General features: G+C 43.8%; 1 protein-coding gene across 1 annotated transcript in view; it reads left to right on the top strand.

The window, feature by feature from the left end:
* DNAH11 (dynein axonemal heavy chain 11) overlaps nucleotides 1-26,235 on the top strand; it is a 3,642,058-nt gene that overhangs the window by 735,552 nt on the left and 2,880,271 nt on the right. The gene's annotated exons all lie outside the window — the stretch shown is intronic.

Raw genomic sequence — 26,235 nt, 5'->3', positions numbered from 1 at the left:
AGAGGTTCACCTTCAAGCTCCTCACCCACGCACACAAAGCACTCCACAACGCCGGACCAGCCTACCTGAACAGCCGACTCAGCTTCTACACCCCCACCCACCATCTCCGCTCTGCCAGCTTTGCACTCGCCGCTGTTCCCTGCATCCAACAAACAACCTCCAACGGCAGATCCTTCTCCTACCGCACCGCCAAGACCTGGTACACCCTCCCTACCCACCTACGGCAGACCCAAGACCTACTCGCCTTCGGAAGACTCCTTAAGACCTGGCTCTTCGAGCAGTAGCGGCACCCCCTCCCCTCAGCGCCTTGAGACCCTCACGGGTAAGTAGCACGCTTTACAAGTACTCTGATTGATTGATTGATTTGCATACTCCTACGATGCGTAGCCTACCTAAATGCACCTAGCCTAGATATGAAGGTGAAGCATGTGTATGTAAGTGCTAGGATATATCCTAATGGTGCCAAGAATACCCCATTGAAGTACCAACCCCACACCTGATGGTTTAGAATTAAGGACCCCAGTCTCTGCGTTGAGGATGGCTCCCTGCAAGGGATGTCGGGTCTCTGCCCTTCGAAGGATCTGTCTTCAGTGTCTCGGTCCAGCCTGGAAGGAATTCTCCTCTGATTTGTAAGGGGGAGGGAGGGTCTTTTATCCTAAAGTGGTCACTCCCGGGTTTCTTCTGGAATCGATATGTTTTGAAAACATTCACTAATCCTTTTCTAACCAAAAATGATCATGCACAGCTGGCTGTTGGCAATGAATGAAAAATTGGTGACCCTTATACAGAATAAATCTGCAATGCCTGGGGACTTGTTTATGTATGTCAGGTACAGAGATTAAGATAGGGTACCGCGAGCCTGCTGTCGAAGAGACAGAAGTAAGCTACTAGGTAAAAGGTCACCAATGTAGGACTGTTATGTTGTGTGGATGGGACAAAATGTATTTAATCAGTATGTACATGATGGGACTATCCTTCAGGGATATGTTAGTCTGTTCAAGGAATTCTATCTCTGTTTTCCAATTCAGGAATGGAGTAGAATCATTTCCTGTGATGTTGATTGTCAACTGTTTGAACGGTTTATAAGGAGGCATTGCATGTGATGGATGAGTAACAACACATTGCATTCTTCAATTCCTTGCTGTTTTTGTCTCCAATTTTTGCTTCTTGCAGTTTAAACTTCTGCTCGATCTACTTCTGGATGTTCTTGTTTGGTTCTCTCTTTGTCCATAATGATAGGGGAATTGTATTGCCTTGCTAAATACTTTTGTATTAATCTTCAATCGAGAGCTACAAGAATCTTTCTCTTTTTGCTTTTTCCTCCTAACTGAGATATTCTTAGGAGCCACTTGGTACCTTTGAATTTTACTGTTAAGCGCCCTGTGACACAGTGGATACTGGGAGGAGCCATCTTTTCCTTCGGCAGTCAAGAAGGGGACTCAACAGATGTTCTGAGCATCTAGTCCTTGGTAGCCTGCTATACTAATTCAGATTGCCAGGTTTCATAAAGCCTGGGTCAATAGAAGAGAAAGATACTGGCTGTATAATGTAAATAATATGAATGGGACCTTTCTAAGACTTTTAATCACAGATGTCTTATAAACCCTAAAACAAAACACCTTAATCTTCCTAAGCGTACATCTCTCTTGGGGTAGAGACCCACTGGTATGGAAAATAGGATAATGTTTCTGACTAATTTGTTTTCAAACATACAGTTTTAAGTTGTTTCTTGGGTTTGCACAGTAATGTATTTTTATATGAAGCACCCTCAGTTTTTATTTAATATCCCCAAAAATGTGGTAATGCTGTTCATTTCATTTCATTTCTTTATTCGATCAAGTTAAAAATGATCATAAAAGTACAATTTGAATTTAAATTTGAATTTAAAAACATTTATACAGCGCGCTTTCACCCAGCGGTTTCATGGCGCTATTAAGTTGCAATGGACGGCAGCAGTAGGAGGGAGTTTAGACGGGGTAAGCTTGCGCAAATAAGAGGGTTTTGAGTTCCCTCCGAAACTGAGTGTAAGAGGGCGTTGTGCGAAGGGCAACAGGGAGAGAATTCCAGAATGCTGGGGCCAGGACAGCGAACTTCGTTCCACCTGCCCTCCGTTTTTGAAAACGCGGGGTGACTAGGAGGGCCGAGTGAGAGGAGCGTAGTTCTCTGCCTGGAAGGTAGGGCACAATGGCAGAGCATATAAATTCAGGGGCAGTGCCTGACCTAGCCTGAAAGGTGAGGCAGCCAAGTTTGAAGAGGGCACGCTCTCGCACCGGCAGCCAGTGTAGAGCTTTAAGTAGCGGACTGGCCCGATGATATTTAGGGAGGCCATGAATCAGGCGGGCAGCCTGATTCTGCACCAGCTGCAGACGATGGATCGCGTAAGCTGGGGCCCCATTGTATATAGCATTACCATAATCAATGCGGGACAGTACCATGGCCATGACAATGATTTTCAGAGCCGGGAGGGAAAAAAAGCGGGAGACTTTCCTAATTATTCTTAGGGAGAAGAAACAAGAAGAGACGACCGAACCAATGTGTGAATGGATAGAAAGTTGTGAATCCAAGAAAATCCCAAGGGTTTTAACTTTAGAAACAGGGAGTGGAGGGACACCAAGTGAAGGGGGCCAAAAGGAAGGGGACCATGGACTGCAACCACCTCCGGTCAAGACCAACTCGGTCTTGTCTGGATTGAGTTTGAGGTGGTTGCAGTTCATCCAATCTTGGATGAATGTCATGACTGACTGGACGTTCTGGGCAGATGAAGGGGAGTGGGAAAGGTTAAAGATTAGCTGGAGGTCATCGGCATAATTAAACACCGTGACCTCCAGCTGCTGTAACATAAAAATGAGGGGATAAATGTATAGATTAAACAAAAGGGGGGAAAGTGACGATCCCTGAGGAACCCCGCACTCCACCTTGCGGGAGGCCGCGGCGAAGCCAGCCAGATGGACCGCTTGAGTTCTCCCCGCCAGGAAGGACTCAAGCCACGAGAGGGCCAAGCCCTCTATGCCCGCCGCCCTGACACGGCTGAGGAGGATGGAATGATCCACCGTGTCAAAAGCGGCGGACAGATCCAAAAGTATCAGGGCTTGTGGTACGTTGGTATCAATACCCTCCCGCAGCCTGTCCATCACCGAGATTACCACCTTCTCCGTGGAGTGCAGGGGCCTGAACCCAGCTTGGCAGGAGGAGAGGCAATGATTTGCCTCTACGTGGGCACTCAGGGTAGTCGTGACGTGAGTCTCAAGAACTTTAGCTAGGTAGGGCAGAAGGGAAATAGGACGATAATTGGAAGGGGAAGATGAGTCGGCGCCGGATTTGTTTAGGATTGGGACGACAACCGCTGATTTATGTAGACTGGGAACGGTGCCGTTAGTACAAACGAATACTTCATCATAAAATTTTACAGATTTTACTTTGTAGAAATTACAGATACTTCAACATGATTCTAGAATACAAACATAGCTGCATTAAAATCTTTAAAACAAAAGAAACCATTTCATACACATGCGATCCTCTTCCTCATACAGGCCCAGAAGAATCACGCTACTGAGTAGCAAACCAAAGGGTCAGGTAATGATTTTAAAAAGTAGAGTGCCACCAGACACTGCTTAAAATTTCCTTTCTTTAAAATTGGTTTTAAGTAATCATTTCTTTCATTCTTATATAGCCTGCAGAATAAAACTAAATGCAATTCGGTTTGGGATGACCGGTTATCATAAGGGCATGCACTAAGTTCGGAATGATTATATGATTTTTTCCGGATACCATAGTATAAGAGGGATCAAGTTAGTTTAGTACCTGAGTAATATGGATCTGTGTTGGGTCCTGTTTACATTCGCTAAATAAGAGAACACCCCTTCTATTAATGGTGGATTAAGGCTGTATATATGGACAGTGTGTTTTTCTTTTTGCTGTTCTCTGCGCTTGTACTCCCACATTAGCAGGAACATGTTGGCGACCTTCTGCTTGGAGACCTTCTTACAGGTCAATGGATCTTTAAATAATTCATGGAGGCCAATCTCCTCTAGCAATGTCTCTACATAACTAAGTCACCTAGACCGTTTCCACTTATCCATGGTTAAGCAGCTCCTTATTATTGATTGAGTAAGTGGCAGTGTATCTCTTCTCCTTATTGAATGTCAAAGGAGGAGTGGGGGTAGTTCGATGTAATCTGAAATATAGGGCAAACCTAGTTCCGTGTGGATGATACTATTTGCAATAGATGAAGGGAGGCCCACTATAGATTTAAAAAATGTGTTTTCAATCGTTTGTAGTAGTGTTGGTGCCACCACACCCCAAACTCCGGCTCCATAGGTCGCCGCTGACTTTACTCTTGCCTGGTAGATGTTTTTTATCCGTAATAGGGGTTTATCACCCAGTTTTCTAGCAAAGAATCTTACAACATTAATACCCCTCTCCATCACCATCTTTCTCCCTTCCATCAGTTCCACCCTGTCAAATCTTTATCGAAAAGAATCCCCAAATATGGGAAAGAATCCACTACCTCTATTTTTTCTGCTTCTGCATGGAATTGCGGGATTTTTTCTCTTTTTGTTGTCCCGACTGCTATTATAAACAACTTTGTTTGATTCACGTTCAAACAAAGTGAGTCCATAAATGTTACATACGCGGTTCTCAGCCCAAGGCCTGTTCTTGCAATTAACACTGCGTCATCTGCATAAGCCAGTATTGGTAGCATATGATTTTCAAAAAGAGGGACATCCCGCGTAGCCATGGTGAGTGCTTCCTCAACTCCATTTGTGTATATGGAGAAGAGAAATGGGGCTAATAAGCATCCCTGCCTTACTCCTTTGGATATTTTAAATGAACGAGTACAGTCTCGATTTTTGGTGTAGCGCACTGTTGCAGTCGCATTTACATATGACTGCCTGATAAAATGTAATATAGCTGATTCTACTCCCATCATCTCCATTATGTTCTAAAGCTTATCATGGACCACGCAATCAAACGTAGCACTCAGGTCCATGAATGCCATGTAGATTTTCCCATCCTTCATTCTGGTATACTTTTCTATGGTCAATGCTAAATTCAAGCATTGATCCACAGTGCCCCTTCCCTGCTGGAATCCATATTTATGGTAATGCTGTTGAAATTTCAGAACAATCAGAGGAGGCTTCCACCAGGGGAGACATTGGTTTGTGGTACAAGGGCACAAACCTTGATCACTCCTCGCCTACATCAGGTCTGCAGTAATTTTTTACCAAAGTACTAGCATCAGATCCTAATATTTCGCTATGTAGTAGCAGAGGACAACCATTTTTTCAAGCTGGTGTTCATGCTATTGGCTCCAACTGGCACCCATACAAAGTAATTCAATATTATTTCCCCATTATGTGTGGTATGTCATCCATGTCAACGTGAGGTATATGCTTGCTCATGCTGTCTAAAAAGCTCAGTTAGAGTGCTCCGAAGGAGCCAGCGTGTCTTCAGTAAGGCTGGGCGGTAAACTTCACTCTGCTGGCAGCATTCACAGAGTTTTTGTCAAAACTCCGCCACCACTGTTAAGCGGAGTTTACCAGTGCAGGCAACTCACCTTTCATAATGAGATAGACACCGGAAGTACTCCTGTTCAGAGAAGGAAGACACACATGGCCACAGGTAGCGCAGATCAACTCAACCATGAGCTGCGCAGCCTCACACGCCACCCAAGTACAAACCGGTGGAGCTGTGCTGCACCTTCTGGGTTATGCCCCACCTAGAGGCCACTTCCTCTTCAATGCTAAGGAGCAGCGCTAGGCCGTGCCAGCCTCTCCCTCCCACAGAGACTTCAGTAGCAGCCATCAGAGGGGCTACAGGAAGGCTGGGCCCGAGCTGGCCAAGTCCCACACATCGCTACCCCTGCTATTGCAGCTCCATGCAAAGGAGCTGCAGTTTCTCTTGGGTAACAATACCATCGACTTCTCAGCAGATCACCATGAGCTGGGCAACCTGCAGTGCTCACCCTGTTGGACTTGCCTCCAGCCTTAGCCGCTCCTGCTTCCCCACCACGGCACAGGCTGGGCCCACATGCTGCTCTACACAGAGAAGCTGCAGCTGCTCTCAGCCAACAATGCTTTTGGCTTCTTGGCAGGCCATCCAGACCCAGAAACAGAACTATCACTGCCAGCACCAACAGCACCCTGGGGCAGCCCTCCGCTATGGGGTGAAAAACAGTAAGCAAGTGCAACCAACTTTGAGGACCATGTTTTTCTATTTCAACTTATAACAAGAGAATGACACCCTAACGCATTGCTTGGCTCCTCTGCTGAATTGATCTCCCCATCCCACAGCCTTTCTGTCGCACACCTAAAGCTTGGGCGACTCGTACTCCTCCCAGTCGCGGAACTCCGTGTAGTGTGGCTAAGGTTTTGGGTCACTTCGTGGAGTTCCGCGTAGCAGAACTCCACAAACTCTGCCTAGGCCTAGTCTTCAGTAGACATTCTATAATATAAATTGTACATGTTTTGTGATGTCTATACCTTTTCAGATTTGAGAGTAAATTTTTGTCCTCCATTGGAATGCCTCTAGGCCAAATACTTTTAGGGCGCCACAGAAGAAACTTTTTTCATGCAAAAAAAGTGAACGAAAAGGAAATTGGACACGGCCCTTCACCTGCATCTATGTATGCACATCAGCAGAAGAACTAGAACATTATTTTCTGCCAAGGTTTTCTGCAAGCAGTATTTGATCAGTTTAAGTAGGCCAAATGATAGAAAGTAACAATCTAAATCAATATTTATTTAATTTTTATCTTCCAAAACAACTTCAGACCTGTGTTTACCCTCTGTGTAACTCCTGCAATCCACAAAAGGTCTGAGAGGTATCCAAACCATGGTTTGGATGAGAACCCAGTCCACTGCATACGTTTTTCTACTAGTTTTTAAAATGTGTTTGCCTCGCTGCTTAATTTGTACTAAAAATAAAAATGCTTGTGGTCAAGCCTTTATTAACAGCCTGCCACTGGTGTTGCTGAATATCAGGGTTGCCCGTAATTAACACTATTTAGTCTTGATTTAACCTCATGCCTCGTTATTCCACTACTCTACGCTTCCTGTCCATTTACCTCAGTCTTGCAGGCTCTTTTAAAAAATATATTTTTTATTAGGTTTTACAACACAGGTAACAGAAGAAACCAGATAAACATCTGAGATTAAGGTTTCGGTCGGGATTTGAGTAAACAGTGTTTGTGTTTTTTGGCCGGGTTTTTGGAGAGGTTGGGTGGGTAAATAACAGTTAAGGAGTTGGGACCTGCGGGGATAAGATTAAATTCCTTTTTTTTTCCTTTTTAATTATTTTAGTTAAGGATTTCACCAAATAGCGAGGGACCTATGCTTCAAAAACTAAACTGAAGTGGACAGCCAGGTCAGAGAAGCGTCGAGAGAACCCCTTTATAATATGAACTCGCCATGGGACCTACAGGTTATCCTCTTAGATGTGTTAAATTGTAAACCGAGTACAGAGTAACTCCCTTTTTCAAATGCTTGATGCAAGAGATGGACGTATTGAAAAAGATCTACAAGTTTACCTCATAGAGGTGTTGGGTTGCATAAAGAATAGAATAGTCCTACTCTCCTTTAATTACAGTTGTTCCCAGTCCTCTTTTGATTTCTATGGCAGGTTGTGTATATCCTCCTGTGATTTTTTATTTTATTACTAAGAGCAGGAACTTGTCGCCATATTGATTCAGAGTATCTCTATGACAAATGGAGAGAAAGGTAATATGGATTATATCTCTGAGACAGACTAAGTAAGTACGAGTGAGAGAGCGAAAAGTAGTATATTGTTTCCAAGGTCCTGAAGGCACGGGGTTGGCATGTTCGATGGTTACCAAGAACTGTTTTCTCCTTGGTAAGGGGAGATTCTAGTGGCACTGTGAGCTAGTTGGTACAAAATGCTAGAATACCCGGTGGGGGTGTTCAGAATCAATCTGGTACCAATCCTACAGTGTATGTTGTCTAAAACGCGCAGATCCTGTATAATTAGTATAGGAACTACACAACATTGCGCCCAACGTTGGTTGGGTAATTATTTAACAGTAGAATCGGAGTAGTTCAGTAGTGCTTTTCTCAGAAATCCCTATTCACAGAACACCAGAGGCACCTGGATTGAGTGGGCAAAACTCAACCACAGCTGAGTAGGTGAAATATCCTATTTATTAGCTGTTGGTTTATCAAGCTTGAAGGACACAGAGTTCCTAAAATTGTGCAAAAACACCTTATCTTAGTTCCCCCTGAAAAGCTATTCCTTCCTTTTTAAAACAATGATTGAGGAAGGAGATTGAGTTGTGCAAGAACGAAATCTCTCGGCAGATGAGGAAGATGCAGATGCAATTCGCATTGCAGAAAATGTTAGAAATTCAGTCACCCTGTGTTGGAACCTAATGTTGTCAGGTCACCTAGGGTAGCATGGCCTAGGGTAAGACAATCTCTAATTGAGGCACATGTGTGAAGGTTGCATACAACCCAGCAGTAACATCAAGCAATTCCACTCAAAAATGACGCTACACCAATCTTTGTGTAAAAATAAGAGCTGTTTTATAAAAGTTCTCTTTCTTTCTTGAAATGTACTTTTCAGCACGTCTTTCTTTACATTACTCTAATCACATTTGTTCCGCTTAATCTTTAAGACATCACATTTAAAGGAATGATTTCTTGGTTTAAATCCTTCCTGTTTTTCACACCACCATTTCTCCTTGTTGTACTTGTCACCTTTAAAATTGAAAATCACATTTCACAGTCCAATTACATTTGCTTTGTCAATTTCCAAAGGGTTCACATTAAGCCCTCTCTTTCCTACAGCTCTATATCAGCGCAACTCAACGTGGTGGAAAGCAGGGCAAATGGAAGTTTGAATAAACCCTTATAGTTCCCCCAATTACAACCCTCCTTCACCCACACTTTCTAATGATGCAGTACAGTCAATGGACAAGAGACAGGAGTGAGGAGAACCAATAAACGCAATTACTACAGTGTAACATTGGCATGGTCATATAAGTTAGGTACTCTAGGCTGATGTCTCAAGAATTGCACCCCGTAGGACTATTATCATGAATCTCCTTTGCCACCACTAACACCAGATCTTCTCCTGACCCAGTTCCAGGACCGGAGGCCCTTACAACATTACAGACTTACGAGTCTTTGATGTAAGTCTTCAAGGCTTCTTGAGTTAATTACCCGCGCATTCGATTCTGCGCAGCAAGAAGGGGCTCCCTGCTCTCCGGCTTCCCACACACACACTCTCCTTACTTTCAAAGTGGGCCCTTCCTCACCCGCCGTCTTAGGTTACTGGAGGAAAGGGAGGCAGACAACAAGAGGAGCTCCACAAGAAGCGGCTTGCTTCTTAAACTGATCCACCAAACCAGCCGCTCTCCCTCCGGTTAGCGCTAGACGCGAGGCTTCTTAGGCTGAGGAGAGACGTTGTGCGCTTCCCGCCGGTTTCCTTGATGAGAGACACTTCCGCCTCACTCCCGGTCCTGCTGAGGGTTTTCTTCAGCCCTTCACTGGGCCTGCGCGTCACCTAGACGCTTCCGCACTTCCGGGGCCGCCCGCTCACCGAGGCTGCTCGCCTCCGAGACAGCGCCTCGCACCGGGCCTGCGCGACTCTCGGGCCGCTACCTCTCAGAAACAGGCGTGGCTCCTCTCAAAGCTGGATACTGCTCCGCGCCTTTGGGCATGCGCGGGGAGCAGCGGCTCCTGAATCGAGCACCAGTCCAACAGCCCCACTGCAGTCCCGTATCTCCGCCGCAAGGACTCCACCTCTAGCACGGGGCGTCTCAACTCCGCTACTGGAGAGACCGGTAAGCAGTCCAGGGGGAAGGGGGGTTTTACCCAGCCAGCAGCAAGGTGTCAGCTTAACCTAGGATCTCAAGGAGGGGCCAGCTAAAATCACAGCGCTGACTCCCTCAGATGACAAGGTCCCACCAGAGGGTTTGGTCAGAGGCTAAGGGGGAACGTCTTCCAGAAGAGGCTGTCAAGCTTCCTGTCAACTAACTTCTCTCTGTGCGTCCACCTCCACTCGCCACTGCCTCACTCCTCACACTCTCTAGACTACACAAAATGGCTTCCTGACCCCTGCCCTTATATAGCCTGTCCACACAAAGTCCAGTAGGGTCCAGAAGGTTCTGGAAGGCCCCAATGTTAATCTATGGGAGCAGTCTAGGGAATGGCAGTTGTGACAGTTGGTAGCCACCATTTTGTAGATCCAGGTGAATTCCTTTCAGGAAAGGTGCCTAGGCCTAAGGTGAAGAACTATGAGGGTAAAAGTGCATCTATCCCCCAGGCCATCACCATAAAAAATCTAGTGGACACAAAAAGATGGGTAGGGTATGAGGGGCAACAAGGAGACAAAATAAATAATAAATTGGAGGGACTACGCAAAGGGCCAGACAGGTCTAACACCCTGAAACTGCTTGCGCATGGTTTAACACATAAGGGAGGCATAGTAGCTTTTGTGATTGAGGTACACAAATCATACAGAGCAGAGGTATTTTATTCATGGGTTACATTCCCAGCAGCAAATGAAAGAACAAAAACATTTAATTCTATACAGAAGATACACCACCAGCTGAATATTGTCTGTATGAGGACTTTGAAGTTCCACTCTTGTACCAGTAACACTTATACTGGTTTGAAGGTGCCCTTTCCCATACAAGAGGTAGAGTAAGACTCGGCCCACTCAGAAGAGAAGAAGCAACATGGCCAATATTAGCGGCCTACACCACATCCTGACATCGAAACAATGCCAAGAGGAGACTTACGGATACTTCACAAAGAATTAATAAAAATGTACAGAAACATGACACAGTTTGTCAGGAGGACACTTACAGTCCAGCCGGCAATGGTTACAACAAATACAACTCCCGTTCAAGGTACAGCAACTAAAATAACACCACAAATGTTATACGCAGTTATGGGTAAAATGCCCGCAGAACGTGAGCAAATGCCGTTCTGGGTAGCTCAGAAAATAACACAGCTAGAAGCAGTATTTCCGAATACTAGCCTATATGAAAACACAGAATGCTGACAATCTGCTTGCCATGGGGATAACACCACAGATAGAGGATTGTACCCCTTGGGGTACAGTTTTCGCTGCTATATATACCAGAACTCACGGTATCCTGTCATTAGCAGTAATGCCAGATGTATTAAGACAAATACAAAATGAGTACAGAGCAGAGCCTGCTCTGAACTAAGGGATGATATTACTAGGTAATTATGACCAGGTATCAGCTATAATATTAGCAAATATTAAAGGGGAGGCAGCATCATTGGCTATCCGCCAGTGCCTAAGGGAGTTCAGTCCTTTACAACAGGAGCACAACCTACCGAAAATAATTGAAACTGCGTATGTAGAATTAGGCAGGAACCATTTGGGTGGAAAAGCATTGAAGCCACAACTGATGGGTAGTCCTGAAAAGGAGACCTTCAAGCAGACACCTACTTTCTCAAAAAAGAAATGGGACAATAACAAGAAACAAAAAGTTAAAGAAAACAGATCTCAATCAGGAGGTAGATCTCATCCACAGGAGCCCTCTAAAAGGAGGTATAACCTTAGGAATAGGGACAATATTAGGAAACCTGACAGGTAACAGGATACTGATACACGTTTGTCTTGTTCCTTTCAGGGTTCAATGAAAAACTCAGAGAGGGAAGGATGGTCAGACAGACAAGAAGAGTGTACAAAGTCCAGGGATAAGCAGCACGCTCAAGAAGAAACTTCCAAAAAAGAAGATAAACCAAAACAAAAGCCCCACTCCAAAAGAAGAAGGTTTCAGGTCTAAAGATCAGACATGCCCAGAATTCTGAGGACTCGACTGCTGAACGGGGAATAGGCTCTGACGATGCTAGACAGTGTGTCAGAAGTAACAATAGCTTGCCAGAACCTGATGGAATTTCTGGTGACAGCGGACTTGAATGATTATATCACGGTGGAAACACCTGATACTAGAGTAAGTGTCTCACATAAATTGTATGAAATAACACTCCAAATGGAGGGGGACAAGTGCTGGACAGTTCGAGGTCTCTTTTGAGAGAACCTGACGTTTGGCTATATCATTTTGTTAGCTGAATAAGATTGGCCGGCAGCCTTCATCATGGATTGCCCTAGGGGAGAAACAGTAATTTTACCAGCATTTTACAACCCTGATCCCAGATATCTAAAGTAAACAAATGCATGGGAGCGGGCAGTAGGCTTCGGCAGTATACAAAAACCATGTTGGATGGGATGAGGATTCAACCCACCACATTATTCCATTCAAAAATACTCAGACTGCACTGAGGCTGTATCCAATAAAGCAAGAAGCTAAGAGACCGGTCAGGGAGATCTTATATCAACTTGAATACCAAGGGGTGATTGAAACTTGAACCTCTCAAATGAGTAACCCCTTGTTTCCCGTATCAAAACTGGACAATACTTATTGTTTAGTTTAATACTAAAGCCATTTAAAAACTTGCACTAAGACATTTACATTACTAAATGCACACAATGCTGCATTAATGAATAACATTGTGTTGAAAAATTACAAAACCATGCTTGATATCTCAAATAGATTTTTCCTGCCAGAATATAGCACCTGAGAGCAGGTATTTAACCGCATTATTCGAGTTAGGCTCCAAGCGATAATTTTGTTGACTCCACCAGGGGTATAAGAACAGCCCTGGGTTGTTTTCAGCCAGAGTAACTCAATGACTTCAAGATCTGGATGAAGAGGCATTGTCCTAACTGGATGATATTTATCTAGCGGATGAGGACCTGAAGGATCACTTGAACAGAGTGAATACTATAATATTGGGATTTGCCTCCAAGGGTTATATAAATCAAAGATAGCCCACCTTAATGACCTTTTCTAGGATATAAGCTTTCAAGTGAAGGAAAAACCCCAGCAGATAACTTTTTAGAAAAATGTGCGCTGCTCCAACCTCCAAAATCATTAAAAAAATTACAATCAATCCTGGGATTCCTGAATTTTGGCAAAAAATACATTTTGGATTACGCAGAAAGAGTAAAACCTTTTTACAAATTTATGAAACCTGACTTTTCAGTTAGACAGTGGACACAGGAACACACAGATACTCTTCGTTCCTTACAAGCTGACATGATAGCTTTCAAATGCTTACAGACACGCTTAAATGTGCGCAACCTGGTGATCCGTATAGTTGCAGGTCAATCAGGGTACACCTACCTAACATATCAATCAATCAATCAATCAAAATAATCTTTATTCGAAATCACAAAGTGAATCATTAAAGCTACAAAATACATCAATACAATGATTAAAATGTTCAAGAATACAATTTAAAACAATGTACAAAATTCATCCTTATAAGAAAAGTGAAGACTTAAAATATTAAAAGGTGTAACATCATGATACGATAATATGATTACAGTTTACAGCTGCTTCCTACGATCAATAACAATCAACAAGAAACGCAACATTACAAAACACGTAAAAATATCTGGTAACATTTGCAAATAAATATACGCCGGACAACAGTATCTGAGTCCCAACTGTAGTAACAAGGGTTTTATACATTTCTCAGACATGAGAAGTTTTTACAAAAGAATATAGTGTGCATAGTATTCTGAGGTGAAATATGATCACACTTACAGTTCCCCAGGTCAGCTGACCAATTGTTAACAATAGGAAAACTGATTAAATGATGGAAAATATCCAGCCGAAAACAGGTGAGCACAAACCAATGGCTAGAATTATAGATGTTGGCTAAGTATGGTTGCATGTAAATACTAGTCAAAATCAATTGGTTCCTCAATACCATTGGTTTACAGATTTCAGATGCTAATCTGATTTCTTCCAAAAAAGAAATACATTTCAAATTCAAAGCTTTACTCTGGACGGTGGCCAAGCTATTAGGGAGGGTAAAATATTCAGTATGGCCAAGGTTTACCAGAAAATTATGGACATACTTGAGCCACGGAATTTTAAAAGCCTTAGGGGATTTTTGGCAGTCAGCAATTATCGATCGATTTAAAATAGTATGTTCATATGACCATATTTTGTGCCATAGTAGCACAGGTTGGATCCTAATCAAGTCTGCTAGGTAGGGGGTACCCAATTCAGAGTGACATACAAATGTTGAGCTACTTTTCAGGAGTGCAAGGAGAGACCAGAGAAAAACGTTTTCTTCAAGCTGTAATACATCTATTTTTCCATAACCCCATAGCTCAGCCCCATACATGGCAGAGGATCTGCACTTTACATTATAAATTGTCATCATCTCCTTTAGATGTTTAAAGCCACACTGACTAGCGAAACTCAATAGAGCCATTGTAGCAGGGATTCTGCTCCTACACAGAACTGTGCACAGAGACTTGGAACCGCAGGGAATTAGGGTGTAACAAAAGTCCCCTTAGTACCCAATATCCCAATACCAGACTAGCATCAGTATCTCATTGGCTCTTCCATAACAGAAATGATTAGACAACCCAGAACATGGAACTTAGATTACCTCAGGCAATGTGGAACACATGAACACTCTTTCGTTATACTCTCATACCAGTCCAAAACTGGGAGTAAATTGAGACACGTGCAAGTTTGAAATATTTATTTCTATTGCCGTTTTCTTATGCGCAGTATTTTAGCTAATACAAGCAGACATATTATAAGCAACAAGATTATCAGCATAGTTACTATTCCATAAAATACAAAGGGAGAAAGCATGTTATAATGCTAAATGGAAACATGTTTAAAATATACCTATATTTCACCCTCCCTTGCTAGTAGGTTATTTTATATCTACAGAAGGTCTCTTGGGATTACAAGGGCGGCCCATACCTCTGGTCCTAGCAGAAATGGATCACATCAGTTTCTGCACCAGCTCTCTGCATGCGAATGTTCTCCAAGTTTGTTTGATCATGCCTACGCAGTGCATTATTAAACGCGCCAAAATCAGAGGTGGCCACAGCTGCATAAATGTTATGTCTAGAACGTGCGCTGATCAGTCTGAACAACAACCACTGTGTTGAAATAACCTTGAAGGCCTCGGCACTCACTGTTCAGACAAAGCTTACCAAGCAAGGCTGCTTATATAGAAAAACATATTATTCTCGTGTAAAGCAAAACACTCTGCTAACTCTAAACATTTATAATAATGTGTGCCGTGTGCAAAGGCAGCAGAAAGGAAAAATTGTGTTTAAACTTCTAATAAGCTCATGCCAACTTAACACAGTATAAACGCAAGGCTCATCCCCATGACACCATTTTGTTTTCATGAAATGGAGTCGCCTTGATTTGATAGCCCCTTGCTCATACCCTGATTGACTAAAAAACAATGCCCAAATATGAAAAAGAATCTGTAAACTGAATGGTAGAACCCTCAATAAAAATGTCGCGACAGCAGGTAGCCTTCTTCCCAATCTTCATGGCAAAGGTTTTAATTATGCTGATTTTTAACCCCAAGTTAGACATATACTCAACAAGTTCGTCCACCAGGCGCTGCAGGGAAATGGGAGTACAGGCCATTAACACTGCACCGTTGGCATAAAATAGTGCTGGAATAGGCCTTTGTCCCACATTTACTTGCCAGTGTATCTCCTATGCTGTTATATAGAGATTAAATAGGAAGGGGGCCATTATGCACCCCTGACGCACCCCTCTTCCTATGCTGAATGTCTCAGTACAGGTACCATTAAGGCCGTAGCATACTCTTCCTCTGCCTTGGGAGTACAAATCTCTTAAGAAATTCACAATTTTAACATCCACGCCCATGTTGGTCAATATTGCCCATAACTTATCATGAGCTACCAAATCAAAAGCTGAAAACAAATCAATGAAAACTAAATAAAGATTACCACCTTTCATATGTACATACTTGCCAATTAACAAGTCTATATTTACAGCCTCCTCTACAGTACCCAACCCAGCCCTGAACCCATACTGTATGTCTGAGAGGATGTTGTTTGATTCCGCCCACCCCTGTAAGCGTCCCAAAAGCATGTGACCAGCAACCTTAACCAGGCAATCCAAGAGGGAAATTGGCCTGTATTGCGCTGAGTTGTTACGGTCGCCCTTCTTAAAAATAGGGACGTTAAGTGACTCAGGCAAGGTAGGTAAAAAACCCTGATTTTAGCAGGCTTTAAAAAGCAAAGTGAGGTTAGGGCTCCAGAGCTCGATGTTAAATTTTAACAGGTCAATAGGGATCCCGTTCGGCCCTGGGGCTTTCCCCCCCTTGCTTTCTTTCAGCACCAATCTGACTTCGTCCTGGGAAAAGTCTGGATATATGCACTCATTTAAAGGGCCAGTGCTTTTGGAAGCATTAGGAAGAGATAGAAGTCCATTGTGTGCCAAGGCACTAGCGGTGGGAACAGCCAGCTCTTCCTTAGGGGAGTATAATTAGGAAAAATTAGCTATCCAAGCATCCTCAGAAATTGCTATCTCTACGCGTGGGGAATCTGAATTGTAATGAGAATGTGAGTTAATAGCACGCCAAAAAGAAGTGTTATCTTTAAATAGACTGGCCGCCAATAACTTATTCCAGGTATCCTCTTTCAACTTTCTATTCCGTTGTTTAATGGCCGCTTTGTAAGCCAATCTACACTCCTGGAATTTCCTTACAGATGTAGGTTGTTCAGTTAAAGCTAATTTCAAATTTCTGTGGGCTTTAGTACATGCTGAATCAAACCAACCACACACACCCGCCTTTCGTATTTTCTGTTTTGCATAAAGGCCCTCACCCTTTTTTTTTTTGGCTAAATGCCAAGATGAAGTTATGCACCTCTGTGGTTTCAACTAGGTCCAGGGAAGGCATGGCTTGGCAGTTCGGGCTGGACTGTTCCCACGAGGCACAGGGTCAGACTGATGTGCATATGGCCATGTCTGAACTGGGGTGGCAGAGTGGGCTAAAGAACGGTGATGGATTAAACCCAGATCAGTTGACTGGGGGCGAGTGCTTGTATTGTCAATGCTCCGTCCATCATTTCCTTTGGTTTTGCTTTGTTCGCCATAAGTTGGCAGGGTATGCTCAGACGTGAGTCCCTTGCTCACTTTGCCACTGGATTCAAGCAAGCCCAGCTGAAGATGGCTGCAATGCCAGAAACCGGTCCTGGGTAGCTTGTTTCCGGTCCAGGGAAGGCATGGCTTGGCAGTTCGGGCTGGACTGTTCCCACAAGGCACAGGGTCAGACTGATGTGCATATGGCCATGTCTGAACTGGGGTGGCAGAGTGGGCTAAAGAACGGTGATGGATTAAACCCAGATCAGTTGACTGGGGTCGAGTGCTTGTATTGTCAACACTCCGTCCATCATTTCCTTTGGTTTTGCACACTTCAAAAGCCTCCTTCTCTTTTTGAACCAATTTTTCGGGGAAATAAGAGGATCCTCAAGGGACCACTTTAACGCGTACCCATTGAGAGATCACAATTTCCTCTTGTGCAAGGGCTTTAGATGTACTGCACAGTTACCCAGTACAATCCAGCTTCAACGTGACACTTTGGGGGTAATGATCACTAAGTGCAATATCATGCACAATAAACTCCAGGACCAATGTTGGGTGATGCTGGGGAAACAGTAAAAAGTCTATCCCACTATTGTCCCCCCTGCTACTGTACGTATACCTCACTGTAGTCGGTTAAACAGCTAGATCATTACAAAAACGTAAGTTGTGTTTGAAAATTAGCTCGTTCAGGGTATCCCCATACTGTGAGTGTATAAAAAGAGTTGTCTCACAGAAGTCAGGGGATGTCATACCACATGCCTTATTTGTTGTCACAGTACATATGCGTATTTAAAGTCACCACCACATAACATAATGGGATCACAACAATTGCTGTCAGAAACCTTCTCTAAGTCGTGCTCTAATGATTGGAGGACTGTTGTAATGTCTGATAAGTGCTTATTATTATAAAAATGAACAATAATTAAAGTAACGTGAGCAGAAGTCACCAGAGACAGAATTTGATCAAAAGTTCTTGTAACAGTCGCTGTAGAGCTTAAAGGAGCCAACATATTGAAAACATAAATACACAACCCCCCTTTAGGGTGCCCATGATTGGACTCTATAGCTCGGCTGTGAAAGGTTTTGAAGCCATTCATATGGATTGGTTCAACAGCCCATATCTCCTATAGGCAAAGAATATTGAATTTGGAAATAAAATGGACCCATGCAATCATGAGGTGTTTGTGAGGTAAACCGCCCACGTTCCAATAAAGGACTTTAAGAACTGTGGCGGAGGTACTGGCCCCAGATTCTGCTAGCAGCAAGGGCGATGACCGTCCCACAAAGTCACACTCCAAGTTGGCTGGATGCACTAAGTCCTCATCTAGATCTGCCAATGACCCCCTCTTGTACGATGTAGCAACCCCAGAGCAGACTGATTCTTCCTGTTTGATTCCACAGGTTTCATTAGTCAATCCACATTGTTTAAAGTGGAGAGACAATCAAACCTGTTATGGGTTTCAATTGGATGTAGGCACTTTAGACGGAACCCCTCGTAAGGTGGCTCTGCTGCAAATGGCAGCTGTTCTAAGTGGGCCGGGGGTTAATGGGAGAAATTAAGTGGTAGGACCAATATCTGCTTAGGTACAAGAGAGGGGAGACTAACACTCTCAAGAATGTGACTCACCAAGTTGGGGGAAGTGAATTAAAGCACAACACAATCACCCTCTAACATTTTACTACCTGTACCCACCCAACTTACTCTCCTAATCATTTTAAAAATCGGCAAAAAGTGCCCCCGAGCCCTACCCTTGCATTGAGCCAGTTTAGGGATTTATTCCTGAGGGATTCCCATGACTCATGTGCAGAGTTAGTGAGAACCGGAACATTTGCTAGGATTACTATATAAGGAGTGGCTGCAGGTGGAAGCTCTAAACAGTTTAATTTTGTTACCGGGTAGTTGCGCCTGTCAGCCACGGTAATTAGCTCAGTACGAGTTGAAGTATGTGGGAGAACAGATGGAATCATAGGACCACTGTTCAACCCAGGTCAAGAGGACGAGGGTTGAAGAGAAGTAAGGAGACCACCCTGAGTCGCATTGGTACTTAAATCACAGTCGGATCCCTCAAGCTGCCACCCACTATATGATAGGGTTGAGTTATAGCTCGGCTGTTCGTGCAAGAAGAGGGTTGCACACTGGCGTGCTTAACAGTACTTTGTGGAAGTTGCTGGTAGTTAGCCAGCATATGCTGGTTAATTCACTGCAAATTTAATTTAGAGTGGATGTTCTTCTCTGTCCCCTTTAGTTGCTCAGTGAGAGAACTAATAGCAGCCCTTACCGATTCTGTTAGAAATTGATTTAAGGCAAACAGGGCAACATAATCGACATGCTGCTGTGGTCCTCCAGTTTTCTTATGCTTTTTTTGCCAGGGGTTGCTTATGAGTATTCTTAGTGTGTTGACTACTCCCGCCTACTGCCCTATGCTTTCACTAGATTGAGGCAGCAGGACTGGTGGTGGTGCAATGGACGGGGTTTTAAACCGTTTGTTAGGGGTTTGATTAGCAGGCTGAATATCTTGGGGGACAGTACTAGACAATTTGTCAGGGTCCCTCCTTCTTTCCCTCTGCCCAGTCGCATGCAAACTAGCAACACAGTCAGAACTGGGGCTAGTAGAAGGATATTCACTGGTAATTATAGCTGTGCCAGAAGGGGTTAAACCTGAAACATTATTAGAACAACATGATAAGGACTCCTCCACACTTAGACTTTGTTTTTCCAAAGCCCCCATGGCTCCTGTAATATAATTCAGGATAGAAGAAGGAGGTTGTACATTATTCTGGGATTTAGCAGCCCCACTTGGGTGTTTCCTTTAACCCATGTTCAAAGGTAAGAACGGCACCAAGTTAAACGATAAAACAATAATTTGGCTGCAACAAAAACATAGATGCCCAAAGTCAGTGGCAAAAGAAACACCCAATGAGTCTTGAATAGTTCCGTTGGAATGGAACAGCCGGCAACAATGGCAGTGGTCACAGGCAAGGTAAAGAAGCAAAGAAAACAGCGTCCCGCGCTGCGTTCCCATTGGCGCTTTTTAGAGCATTTGATGAAGGGCAGGATCCACCCTCCTGGTTGCGAACAGGGTTCTGGATCTTAGCGTCCTCCACCAGGCAACAATGGCAGTGGTCACAGGCAAAGTAAAGAAGCAAAGAAAACAGCCTCCCAGCTGAGAAGACCTGGAGAGCACCTGGAAAACGCACTCCGTCTGGCCGTGCCTCCATGGACATGCCGGGCCGCTGCTGCTGTAGTTGCTGAGCTTGCCGAGCTCATTTGGGATGCCTAACGTGCCGCACCAAACTCGCGATCCGATTTTCTGAGCTCCAGGTGTCGGGTGCCGACTTGGCTTGATTCCGCTGCACGGCTCAGTGCCACCTCCTTCGGTTCGACACCGGGGACTGAGAGATGGACACCACAACCAGGAGCTCTCCGGAAACAAACGGGGGTCTGGTTGCACCACCAGAGTTTGCCGTGGCCGCAGCGGCTGTCTTGGCCTCAGGTCGGCTGCGGGCGTCACAGAGTACTGATGCCGGCGCAATCGGGGGTCGGGGGACTAATTTCACCGCAACAATGGCCGCTGTCTTAGCCTCGAGGGCAGATGCGGGAGTGAGAGGGATACCGGTGTTCGCGCCTGCGAAGGGTCTAATTTTGCCGCCGGAGCCGGGTTTCGCCTAACATATAATGAAGATTGTACCAATAGCATACAAATCATATTAGCACACAAATGCTGAGATGCACTTTGCATCAACAGAAAAATTCTGACAGCAGTACAGACTGCTGTAGTGAGAGAAAGAGCAGTGGCCCAAGGAAAGCTATAATTGTTGTTACCTTAGAAGCCGCAACAAAGGCAAGTGCTCCCAACACTATAGCCTTACATCCAAGATGGATACAATAGGTTAATTCTCTCACTGAGACAAATGTAGAATACAGGTACGACCCACATCTAAAAACACAAGCATTTCTTCCATATGAACAAGAATATCCTCTACCAAATGAAATAATGCCTCTAGACCAATATGAATATATCATTTACACTGACGGTTCTGTTAAACCCGCCATAGGGAGTAAACAGCAATACAGTGTCGTGTGTGCTATCGTTAAAGGGCGCATGCAGGATGGAAAGTTTCATCCGAGTAGTACAAAAACCCAGTCTCTAGGAGACTGCATGGTGCAGCTGGCAGAATTAAAACCACTGTTACTGGCACTGATAAATACGGATCTAGAATTCCCCACACTAATCTTGTGTGATTCCTTTTACTGTGTGCAGTCATACAATGAATATTTACATCACTGGGGACAGTTTGGGTTTAAGGATGCAAAAGGTGGTACAACTAAGCACAAAACGTTATGGGAACAGGGAGTGGAGTTGAAAAAAGAACTACAAAGGGCTCACTTTATACATACATTGAGTCATCAACGTGATGGCGTTCACGTTGAAGGGAATTCATTGGCTGACGAAGCCGCAAAGGGAGCTGTATGCACGGCTTCTGTAGCTGCAATCAATCGTTCAAAAATGAGAAAAGAGTGTGAGATAATGGTTGTGATTATTGCTACATGCAATAAATCGACAGTACTGAAAAGATTTTCACTCAAATAATCCTACAAGTTAAATGCAAACAGCCTTCCGTTTGCTCAGATTCCTGGAGTGGGGGATAGAGCAATAACGAATATAGATCGTAGGTTAGGATTAATTCTTGCAGCACACGAGGGTATAGGTTCTGCACATGAAGGATTTACAGCGACTGTTTCTCTATTGAAACAATGCTACTGGTGGCCAGAATTAAAAAAGCAAACTAAGGACTATGTCTTGAAATTCGACATCTGTCAGCAGATGAAAGGATCCACCATAACAAGTCCAGTGCAGACACTGTTACTAATATCAGACAAGCCACTTGCATGTGTTTATTTGGACCACTGCGGTCCCTTACAAAGTGATGGGGCTTACACGTGTATCATGGTTAAGTGGATTCCCGTTCTAGATTCTTATGGGTGTGGCCCCAGCACTCGGCTCATGCTCGAACTGTTATAAAATATCTGGGAGTTTTTAAAAGGAAATATGCAATTGCCACACTACATTCTGACTGCGGCCCCACGTTTAGCTCTCGGGTGTACAAGGAGGCCATGGGAGGTTTGGGTGTAGCACTGCGGTACTGCTCTCTGACCCATCCCGAGGGAAATTGTTGTGTGCTCGTGACGGAACCGTTCCGTCACGAGCCTCGGGTGGGCTGTGCTGGTGACGGAACGGTTCCGTCAAGGCCCGCTCGCCGCGAATTCCGCACCTGCGCTGAGCATTCTAAAGAGCCTCCCCCTTAGTGCTGCGGCGGAATAGCCGCCGCAGCTAAGGGGTTAAAGCAATCTTTAACAGCTAGAGTATTAGGCCCAGGTGGAAGTTGAATTTAACATTGGTATAGAGTTCAAAGGGCGTTGAATACCCAGCCAAGAAGTTCTCTAGGGGGTGTCACTCCTTATGAGGTACTGTTTAGAATGAGAATGTGGGTACCTGATCTTGATTGTGAAGGCACAGTGGTGGATAAAAAACCTTTTGACATCCATAAACGTTTGTCTGTTTTACAGAATCTAAATGAATGCACTACAAAGTAACCTCCAGGTGAAACGTTCTACCACTGGGGAAGTCAAGTCTGTCACAGCGAGACCTGTCTGGATCCCTAAAGTCAGGGACCTGGTCAGAGAAAAGATAATGGGCAAAAAAGAATTTGGGCCATCATACAGAAAGCCTGTACCTGTCCTAGCAGTTGAACAGCACTTCTGCCGCCTCTTGCTGGTAAAAAGGAGAAGAGATTTGTCTCAAAAGAACTAATCAAATCACACTATGTGGCCGAGACTGAGTAGTAGGCCGCGTGGACTCCAGAGTAACAGACACCTCCTCTTTTAACTATACAAGAAGTTCAAATAGAAAGACTCAACGCGTTTGAAGAGTCACCTGCACGGAATGATGGTCTACGTAACAATGCCATTGTACTCGCTCCTCTTGAAAACGGAAGTTCAAAATCAGAACTCAAATGAAAGACAAATTTCAATTCAACCAAACACAGATATCTACGTCAACATGCCCCAACAAGAGCAAGCTACAGTTTCCACAAGACCTGCGGAATTACAGAAAATTGACCATACCGCATCTGGCTATTTCATTGATTTTGATACGTTTTCATTGGATCCAAGTGAACCTGAAATGATTTCAGCCCAAAAAACTTGTCTACAGCGATTTAAAGATTTGCTGAACTTTCTGAAAAAGACTTACCTAGTATCACCTTGGGTAGAACTCTGGGTAATTACAGGGATACTTTTCTTACTTTTCTGGATAGGCTTAGTAACTGTCTTTAGCATGCTTATAAATGGAACCTATCTTTGTGAAAGCTCTGCAACACAAACAGTGAATGTGATTCTGAAACCACATCTATCATCACATCGTGAAAAAAAGAGACCTATCATCAGTGAACATTACAGCAGTTCCCAAACCTGATGGTATAAAGTGGGACGAGGTTGATTACAATATATTTGGCCCGACCAAACTTTTAAAAATATCACATTTATTTAAAATTTCATTGTGATATCATTACCTCGACTACATTTTCCGATGATTGGGATTATGAAACTGTAAACAATAAGTTGTCTGATTTAGAAAAATCTTCTGCTATCAACATTATGGTCATCACTGCCTGCATAAATCTGATAATCCTAGGAATGTTTTCACATACCACCAATGGGAACATTGCCCAACACCACCGCAAAGCAGTTCAAAAACATTTGCACAGAAATTTCCATATTTTTCAGGGTTAAACATGTCAGATCCAGCCTCATATTATTATAAGTCGCACCAACACCAGCACCGAAAAATATGTTGACAAACACCAAACAGATTTATTCTGCTTCCTTTATTGCTCAATTGTCTGAACAAGGTTTCGACTTTGGAAATACACCATAGACTAAAAAATCTGTCTGGGGTACTAGAGAGTGGCAGGTCCAGGGAACAGAGACACTATGTAGAGCATGACTTATTCCTCAGCAAATAATGTTTTTGAATGAAACGGTGCAATAAACTACCTGTCTTGGATTAAGCAAGAACAAAGATTTGAAAACACATCGGATGCCCACAACATCACACACTGAGGGTAACATAACATCACAAGAAGGGATTACGCTACATATGATCATGCAATACAATAGATCAGACCCCGATTCGAAGGGATGGTTGATCTGGCCCATAGACACCAATAGTTGTCAGTAACGATTCATGGGCAGAACTAAAGGGTTTCGTTTTAACAGGCCAGATCCACGCTATGTACAAAGACAACACCCAGAGGTGTTCGGAAGTTATGCCTCTTTTCGGCTAAAGACCTCAGCACTAACACATGTGAAACAACACTTCTCCTTACTTACAGCGGATGTGGACCTACAGGATTTTTTATTAGGTCCTAGGAAGCCACGTCATAAACGTTTCTATTATGCTTCTATAATGAGATTTGGAAAATATCACAATAAGAAACTGCGGAAAGATTATGAGAAAATAAATTGTAGAAACCAAGAAAAAGCTCTAGCAGTGGTCGACAATGGGTTAACCACACTAACCTCCAGGATATCATTACTGGACAACATTGTATCTTCTGCTATTGATATACTAGAACAAGATTTGTCCATATTACAACATGAACAATCTCAAATGCGTTCTATTTTGTTATTAAGCTGGCCCGCTGCAGTCTTTGCACGCAGGCTATGTGCCCTGGCATTTCATAAACAGCACATCTCTGCTTTCTTTGTACAATCTGACAGAAAAACAAATAGAGATGGCACAGAGGGGAGCAAAGTATACAATGCTGTGTATTGAAAAACTGGACAGATTAGCATTTACAGTGGCAGAATCACCATCCAGAGAATGGCTAATCCATGGACACATAACTCTTCCGGTCACAAATTTTCAATTCCAGTATTGCCTTGGGTAAATGCAGGCAGGCAGATATGAAGAAATGGGTTAGAATTACTGTACAGGTTTTGATGCAGAATGGGGAAAAATAAATGTTACTATGTGGTACAAACTCCAAGAATACCTTAAGTGGATCAGTTTTATGCCAGGATATAATGCTTCATGGGGCCTGTAACTGTTCGGTTGCAAACTTATCCTGTCACTTAAAGGGTGCCCCAGCTGCCGTGATCACTCCAGTGTCCAGACTACTTTCGAATGAGTTACTTGATGCTGAACAATCAAGGTTGCTGTGGGATGCGTCCAGGTATTGCTTATCTGGTAACTGTAAGTTCCCGCTTACTTGCTGTACGCAAGTATTGTTTCCACCAACACATACAGTCAGGGAGGTGCTGTTATGGCCTTCACTAAATATTTCATTAATACGGTTTGATGCTTTGAGCAGAATGAAAGTCATGCTTATACAGAAATCCGTGCCCTTAACTTCCACTCGAGAGACTTTTGACCTTCAAGTTGCAAGGTCTTCGGCAGAGATATAGGCACTTGTACATACAAACTGCCCCTTCCATTTTTCAGAAATGGTAAATAGTATCTTTAACATGTCTGATACAACAGGAATCATCCACCTATTTAAGACTATAGGTTCTGGACTATTAAACACCTTTCAAACGGTCCTCGGAGTTATTCCAATCTTCATACATCCAGTATTTGGAAGCATATTTGGAGGGCTGCTGCTGATCCTGTTTCTGATAGCAGGTATCCTGAATGTCATTTTTCTGCTACGCAATGGACATCCTAGTTACCAAGGAGATCCAAACAGTACTCCTGGAGTGAAAATACTTTGAACGCATGGTACAACATCTAGGCACATCTCGCCTACGAGAACTAAGTGCATCTTGGTTCTTGCTATTTAGACCAGTCTGGATAAACTGCATCTTACCTTTCCTCTGATGCCTGTTGTGGGGAGAAGAAAGAGTGTTAGAGCTCTGTCTGACACTCCCATCATGTGCGCTTTACTGGACCCGATAATGGCCCTTACTCTGCAGTGTCCCCAGCGTATTCCGATGTTGATGGCGGCATTCCTAGAACCACCACTGGTAGTATCAGCTCCTGTTGGTATGGACATCAGCTCCTCCTCTGACACCCGGTCCTTGGATGGCTCACAGGCTGCCCCAGCATCAGTTGTGAACAGTACGAAAGATCATCTGTGCTCAATTGACATAATCTGCAAGATATTACAGGGACCGTCATCTGCGGAGGCAGACAACGAGAATGTTGTGTCTACCAGCCAGGACACACAAACATTTGACACATTTGGCCTGTCGTGTGCTGGGAGAAATTCAATCTTTTATT

This window comes from Lissotriton helveticus, chromosome 10, assembly GCF_964261635.1.
Source record: "Lissotriton helveticus chromosome 10, aLisHel1.1, whole genome shotgun sequence".
NCBI lineage: Eukaryota > Metazoa > Chordata > Amphibia > Caudata > Salamandridae > Lissotriton > Lissotriton helveticus.
This window is presented reverse-complemented; position numbering and strand designations above follow the sequence as displayed.